This window comes from Trachypithecus francoisi, unplaced genomic scaffold (genome assembly GCF_009764315.1).
Source record: "Trachypithecus francoisi isolate TF-2019V2 unplaced genomic scaffold, Tfra_2.0 Lachesis_group5, whole genome shotgun sequence".
Taxonomy (NCBI): Eukaryota; Metazoa; Chordata; class Mammalia; order Primates; family Cercopithecidae; genus Trachypithecus; species Trachypithecus francoisi.
The window spans coordinates 68,205,245-68,213,351 of NW_022681470.1; the positions used below are offsets into that span (position 1 = coordinate 68,205,245).

The 8,107-nt window shown below is 40.3% G+C and overlaps 1 long non-coding RNA gene across 1 annotated transcript; it reads right to left on the reverse strand.

Annotated features, from left to right (window-relative positions):
• Nucleotides 1–253: 253 nt before the first annotated feature.
• Nucleotides 254–7,642, reverse strand: LOC117075063. The gene is made up of 3 exons (XR_004433831.1): nucleotides 7,631–7,642; nucleotides 4,437–4,444; nucleotides 254–458 (listed from the first exon to the last, which is right to left on the reverse strand). It is a non-coding gene; the product is annotated as an uncharacterized LOC117075063 (long non-coding RNA).
• Nucleotides 7,643–8,107: the final 465 nt, after the last annotated feature.

Consider the following 8,107-nt stretch of genomic DNA (forward strand, 5'->3'; position numbering starts at 1 on the left):
TCTTTATCTGTTAGTTCTAACATCTGTATCATTTCTTGCTTCTTTGCAAGAAATTTTTTATTGGATATCAGACATTTTAAATTTTATCTGCTGCTTTTTGTCCAACATCTTAGTGAGGCTGTGCTTGCCACTGCTCTCTGAGCTTTGCAATGCGCTCAAGGACAACAAGAAGAAAGATGCTGGAAAGTTGGCCAAGAAAGACAAAGACCCAGTGAACAAATCCAGGGGCAAGGCCAGAAAGAAGAAGTGGTCCAAAGGCAAAGTTCAGGACAAGCTCAATAACTTAGTCTTGTTTGACAAAGCTACCTATAATAAACTCTGTAAGGAAGTTCCCAACTATAAACTTATAACCCCAGCTGTGGTCTCTGAGAGACTGAAGATTTGAGGCTCCCTGGCCAGGGCAGCCCTTCAGGAGCTCCTTAGTAAAGGATTTATCAAACTGGTTTCAAAGCACAGAGCTCAAGTAATTTACACCAGAAATACAAAGGGTGGAGATGCTCCAGCTGTTGGTGAAGAGGCACGAATAGGTCCAACCAACTGTTCATTTGGAAAAATAAAACTTTATTAAATAAAAAAAAAAACCTGCTTAGGTGTTGGATATTTTTATATTCCCATAGGTATTCTTGAACTTTGTTCTAGGATGCTGGTATCTTACTTGAAAATAATTTTTAGTCTTGCTTTTAAGATGTTAGGTGAGACCAGAGGTGCACTTAGTCTAGATTATTTCTGACTACTGAGGCAAGAACTTTTTGAGTCCTCTACTAAATGTCCCATGAATTATAACACTTTCCAGGTTGGATTATAGAAGCAGGCACTACTCCTTTCTCTGTAGTAGAGCTGAGTACTATTCTCTTTCATCTTCTTGGATGGTTCTTTGTCCAGTCTGGATAATTTTCTAATACACATGTGCCAATCAGTACTCTGCTTAATACTCAAGGGGACCTTCCTCAGGCACTAACCACATTTCACGTGCTCAATAGCCAAATGTGATTAATGGCCAATGTTTTTAATGACACATATATGAAACATTACTATTAATATTATTGCAGAAATTTCTATTGGAAAGTATTATTCTAGAACCAGGCTTATCTGACATCAAGCCTTTACTCAGTGCATCAGTGCTTCTCAAAATTTACTGTGCATTTAGACCAGCTAGGGATCTTGTCAAAATGCAGATTTGGCTTCAGGAGGTCTGGTTCGTATCTGAGATTCTCTATTTCCAACAAGATACCAGGTGATGAGAATGCTATGAGTCAGCAGACCACAGTTGAGCAATGCTGTAACCCAGGAGATACAAGCTTGCATATACCATTAAGTTGGTCTGTTTTCTTTTTATGTGGAAGTAAAACACACTGAAACAAACAAAAATAGACTAATAGTGAGAAAAGATCAGTGTAACATCTCATAATTTTTTTTTGCTTTTATGCAATTGTTTCAATACCTAACTGACAATTCTACTTTTACACACAAGTTAATTATCTAAATACATATTTAGGAGGGTGAGTTCCATGTTTGCTTAATTTTAATGTGAAGAGGACTTTATGCTAAGAGGATAAAATAGTATTCAGTGATATACTAGAGGCGGCTCATACCATTTTATGAGAATTGTTAAATTTTTAGAAATTTTGCAAGCCATTATGCAAAGTTAAAATATAATTAAATTACTTTAAAATAAAGATATCAACTACTCAAACCCATCACTGCCTAATTATTTTGCTACTTTTTTTTTTACTATATTGTTTTACTACTTTACTATTATTTACCTCTTGAGGTTACTGGCATCTGTTTTATCTGCCAAGTTGAAATACAACATTTTGGCCGGGCGCGGCGGCTCAAGCCTGTAATCCCAGCACTTTGGGAGGCCGAGATGGGCGGATCACGAGGTCAGGAGATCAAGACCATCCTGGCTAACACGGTGAAACCCCGTCTCTACTAAAAATACAAAAACTAGCCGGGCGAGGTGGTGGGCGCCTGTAGTCCCAGCTACTCGGGAGGCTGAGGCAGGAGAATGGCGTAAACCCGGAGGCGGAGCTTGCAGTGAGCTGAGATCTGGCCACTGCACTCCAGTCCGGGCGACAGAGCGAGACTCCGCCTCAAAAAAAAAAAAAAGAAATACAACATTTTGGTGAGCTACTACATGTTGGTAGTGACAGTGACAGGAGGCTGCCAAATGCCTAGGCTGATAGGGGCAGGTCCCCGGCAAAATCCCACCTACAAGCCGAAGATAGTTTAAAGCCTGAAAGCAAAGCTACAAGTTAAATCCTTGGACCAGATCGAGAACCCACCTTCCCGTTTGGCATACTTTCCTCTGATTGATCCCCATTCTTCATCTATTTTACATATACCTGCCCTTCCCTAGTTGGTTTTCTACACTGTTGTGCCCACCTTTGAGTGTTGTCTTTGCTTTGACATTTTTTGCATACTCACACACCAATCAGCACATATTCCCCATTCTGAACCCATAAAAAGCCCTGGGCACAGCCATATTGAGAACTTTCCCACCTTCAAGTAGGGGGACCATCCCAGCGTCCCCGCCCCACTAAAAGCTGTTTCATCACTCAATATAACTCCCTGCCTTGCTCACTCTTCGAGTGTCTGCATGCCTACTTTTTCCTGGTCATGAGACAAGAACCCAGAGCTAACTGAGCTAAGGAACAAAAAGTCCTGCATCAGTAGCTTGAAATTGACCATTTACACCACAGAAACAAGAAAATACTGCAAATAAGGGCTTCCCTTTCTCCCCAGAGGGCTAATTGTTACACATTTACCAGCACACCTCTGATGGTAGTGCCTTGGGAGCCACAGTAGATTCAAAACATAATAAATTAAGTAGTGTCTTAAACAATAATATTTCTCACCAATTCTTAGAGTTAACTGGGATCAGACATTTTGAAACACGGGAGAAACATAATAATCAAGGCTAGGGACAGATCCCTCACCCAGGAGAAAAGGTCAGATCCTTAGACCCAGAGAATCTGGCATACCATTATAATCCAGCTTCTTACCCACAGCAGGAACCATGAGGCTACACAAGATCTTGAGGAAGAGAAGCAACCAGCTTTGTTCTTTTTTTTTTTTTTTTTTTTTGAGACGGAGTCTCGCTCTGTCGCCCAGGCTGGAGTGCAGTGGCCAGATCTCAGCTCACTGCAAGCTCCGCCTCCCGGGTTTACGCCATTCTCTCGCCTCAGCCTCCCGAGTAGCTGGGACTACAGGCGCCCGCCATCTCGCCCGGCTAATTTTTTGTATATTTTAGTAGAGACGGGGGTTTCACCGTGTTAGCCAGGATGGTCTTGATCTCCTGACCTCGTGATCCGCCCGTCTCGGCCTCCCAAAGTGCTGGGATTACAGGCTTGAGCCACCGCGCCCGGCCCCAGCTTTGTTCTTAACTGGAACAGACATCTCAGTCATTTATGTGCTGGAGATAAAACTTATTGATGCAGGACTGTTCCTTCCATGTGCCCTCACTGCCTCTCCACTTCCCAGCACGCCCAGAAAGATCAAAGAGTGTCTGTGCTTTGCCATCACAGTTTCTAGGTCTTTTATGATGCGGAATTGGGAGAATAAGTAAGAATAGTAAGAACAGAGTATGGGAGAGGGGGAAATGAGATCTAAATTGAGACCCTTTCTGAGGGTCAATGTGGGGGGTGGGGAGAATTACAGGCTAAGTAAATAGAAGGCCAAGAAGTGGTATAGCTTAATCTAAGAGTTGGAGGAGGCATGGGTAGAGATGTGTTTGAAGAGGTTAAGTGGGTGATTATGTTACACCTTGTGAGCCTGGTAAAGATTCCCTCTATCCAAGAGCAACAGAAGGCCACTGAAGGATTTGAAAGAGAGAAGATACAGGATTACATTTACATTTTAGAAATAACATTTCAGCTGCAAAGTAGAGAATATATTGGAATGGGCTAAGCCTGGAGACAGGGAGATCAGTTGGCAGTGACCCGATGGTAACGAACAATTACAGAAGTTATAGGGTATTTATACATTTGCAGTGTGCGTAGGCAAATAAGACAAGTTCAATACAGGCTATTGAAAAGTCATTTGAATACCTGGGATCTTAACCTCTTAACCTTAGATATTTGCCTTTGTGAAAGGAAAAGAAATCTTGGGGCCCCAAGGTCGCTAAGCTGAGAGGAAAAGTTAAGCTGGGAACTGCTTAGGGCATACCTGCCTCCCATTTTATTCAAAATCATCCCTCTGCTCACTGAGAAAAGTACATATTTGATGACCTCCTTTGGAAAGGGTGATCAGAAACTCAGAAGAATGCAACATTTGTCTCTTATCTACCTATGACCTGGACGCCCCCTCCCCACTACCAAGTTGTCCCAATATTGATTGATGACTCATGTCTCCCTCAAATGAATAAAACCAAGCTGTGCTCTGACCCCCTTGGACATATGTCATCAGAACCTCCTGAGGCTGTGTCACAGGTGTACATCCTTAGCTTTGGCAAAATTAACTTCTGAAATTGACTGAGATGTGTCTCAGATATTTGGGGTTCACACCTTATACCTGGGTGTGCAGAGTCCTCCCTTCCTTATAATTATACAGGATCTATCATATGCAAGGTACTCTGGATAGAGTAAACTTCTAGTGTTCCAAAGGAAGTTAAACTATTAAAGATATATTTATTTTATTGTTGCAAAGTGTCTCTCTTCTGAGGAACAAAAAGCACTTTATAATATTGTTTCATAGCCTACTGCTTCCCTGTGAAGCTGGAATAATTAACAATCACAGTCTTTTGACTCATTAACAGGATTGGGTATTCACAGACTATAAACTATCAATAAACTATCCAGAGAGGGAGCAGTCTCTCCTTTGGGGATGTTCTATGCCATCCTCATCAACAAACCAAACATAACCCCCAGGCTACCTTAAAAGATTAAGATTTATGTTTGAGAACTCTAAGGACCCATTAATCAAGAAGACTGGTGAACAAACTATGCTTTAGTTTACTTCTAAACAATATATATGAGTTCTCAACCTGAGAATAATCACTAATGCTATCAGCATACCTTGGATATACATTTTCCCTAGATATTTTAGTTTGGAATAACTTGAACCCAATTTTCATGCATTAATATTAGTTCATAATTATAGTCATGTGTCACTTCACAACGGGGATATGTTCTGAGAAATGCAGCCTTGGGAGATGCCATTCTTGTACAAACACCATAGAGTGTACTTACACAAACCTACACGGTATAGCCTACTACACACCTAGGCTGTATGGCATAGCCTATTACTCTCAGGCTACAAACATGCACAGCATGTTACTGTGCTGAACACTGTAGGCAACTGTAACACAATAAGTATTTGTTTATCTAAATATATCTAAATGTAGAAATGACACAGTAAAAATACAGTATCATAATCTTACGGGACTACAGTCATATACATGGTCCATAGTTGACTGAAACATCATTATGCAGTTCATGACTATCACATCTGAAAACGCAAAGCAATAGATTCTCTTTTGTTTTTGTTAAAACTGTGTTGGCTCTACCTTCTCTAGCAGAGCTGCACCTAAACACATCCAACTTTATGCACTCACAAAAATGTGATTGTCCCTTTCGAGAACACTCTGTCTGTACATAGATTAATATCTGTAGAACTCATAAGGAAAAACAAAACAATACATATCTTTCATTTATATACACACAGATACAGATAAATAGACCATTCCAGAAAAGGAAATTAACTTCAGTGAACTATTTGTAATTCATTCCTTCAAAAAATTAAAGGTTATTTGAAATCTGGAATTCATATTAGACTGTGAAGTTAAACTCTGGGTGAACTTTTCTGATGAAGGGAATTTAACATACCAGAAAGAATAACTTCCAAATCTCAAGGTCAAACATGGGGCTATGAACTTATGGCCACTGGGGTGATCAAATGGCTGAAAGTCATTGCAGTATAATTCAGGTAGTAAAACCTGGGGAAAAGCGGGGTATAGATGTTATAGGGAAAGTGCCCAAATATTGGAATAACCCCAGAAGCTAAAAGAAGAGACTCAGACACATTAGATAGTAAAGGAGAAGTACCTACAGGAAAGCAAGACTATAACTTATCAGTCATACCACATGTAAGACCTACAACTTGAATGCTCTTATGACACTGAGTGCTAAACAACTTATCCTTGCAGGAGAAGTGCTGTGACTAGGTTTCATTTCTATAGTTCTGTCTATCCATTTGATCAGAAGATAATGAGAATCTTCAAATGCTGCGCACCATCCAAACGCTAGAGTTATAGAGATGAAAGATACTCAAGGGCTTTAGGGCTGAAATGGGAACAAGGAAAGGAAAAAAAAAAAAAAAAGCAGATGGTGTATTTGAGCAGGGATCTGTGGAGTGCTAAGAACTGGAAGATAGTATAGGAACAATAATACACATACATGCTGGTACTGTTATGAACTCTTTGTAGGGATTCATGCATTAAATCTGCACTACAGCATAAGAGATTGGCATAATTATTATCCCATTTTATAGAGGTAGAAATTAAGGTATGAAGGTTATGTTATTTGTCCAAGGTCACAAACATTACTGCCAAGCATTCAGGCAGCCCCACGCACCGCAAAGTAAATGTCTGATCACCTCCGAGAAAGCAACAGAGATCATCATCATCACCACCACTCAATGCGCTGCACATGCCAGATTTCTCTCTAAGTGTTGTTGTTTTTGTTGGTGGTGTTGCTGTTGTTGTTTTTGAGATGGAGTCTTGCTCTGTCGCCCAGGCTGGAGTTCAGTGGGACCATCTCAGTTTACTGCAACCTCCACCTCCCAGGTTCAAGCGATTCTCCTGCCTCAATCTCCCAAGTAGCTAGGACTACAGACACCCGCCACCACACCCAGCTAATTTTTGTATTTTTAGTAGAAGCAGGGTTTCACCATATTGACCAGGCTGGTCTCAAACTCCTGACCTTGTGATCCGCCCGCCTTGGCCTCCCAAAGTGCTGGGATTACAGGTGTGAGCCATGGTGCCCAGCCTCTGTAAGTGTTTTATATATATTAACTCATCGAATCCTCACAACAACCCTCTTTTTGTTTTGAGGCAGACTTTTTTTAAATAATTGAATTTTTAGAGAAGTTTTAAGTTTACAAAAAAAATCCTGTGGAAAATACAGACAGTTCCCCTATACCATCCCTTCCCCAGCCCCACCCTCAGCACACATAGTTTTCCTTATTAACATCTTGCATTCATGTTGTACTCTTGTTACAATTGATGAGCCAATGTTGATACCTTGTTAAAAGTCCACAGTTTACATTAGGGTTGACTCTGTTTTGTGGGGTTCTACAGGTTTTGACAAGTGTAACATGTATCCACCATTACATCACACAGCATAGTTTCACTGCACACCAAAGTCTCCTGTGTTCCACCTACTTCTCCCTGCCTTCCCCACCTCCAAACCCTTAGTACACACTGATCTTTTCACTTTTCGGTTTGCCTGTTCCAGAATATTATGTGTTTGAAATCATATAGTATGTAGCCTTTTCATAATGCCTTCTTTCTATTAACAGTATACATTTATGATTCTTCCATGTCTTTTTGTGGCTTGATAGCTTATTTGTTTTTACTGCTGAATGATACTCCATTGTATAAATGTACCCGTTTGTTTACCCATTCACCTACTAAAGGACATATGGGTTGCTTCCAAGTTTCGGCAACTATGAACAAAACTGTTATAACCGTATATGTGCAAGCTTTTCTACAGACAAAAGTTTTCAACTCATTTGGGTAAAAACCAAGGTGCATGATTGCTAGATCCTATAGTAAGAGTATGTTCACTTTTGTAAGAAACTGCCAAACTGTCTTCCAAAGTGACTGCACCATTTTGCATTCCTACCAGCAATAAATGAGAGTTCCTGTTGTTCTACATCCTCTCCAATATTTGATGTCAGTTTTTGGATTTTTGCTATTTTAATATTAATAGGTATGTAGTGGCACCTCATTATTGTTTTAGTTTGCAATTCCCTAGTGACGTAGAATATTGAGCTTCTTTTTGTGTGCTTATGTGCCATCTTCGATCTTTTGACCATTTTTAACTGGGTTAACAACTCCATTTTTAGATGAGATAACTGAGACATAGGAGTTCAACAACTTGCCCAC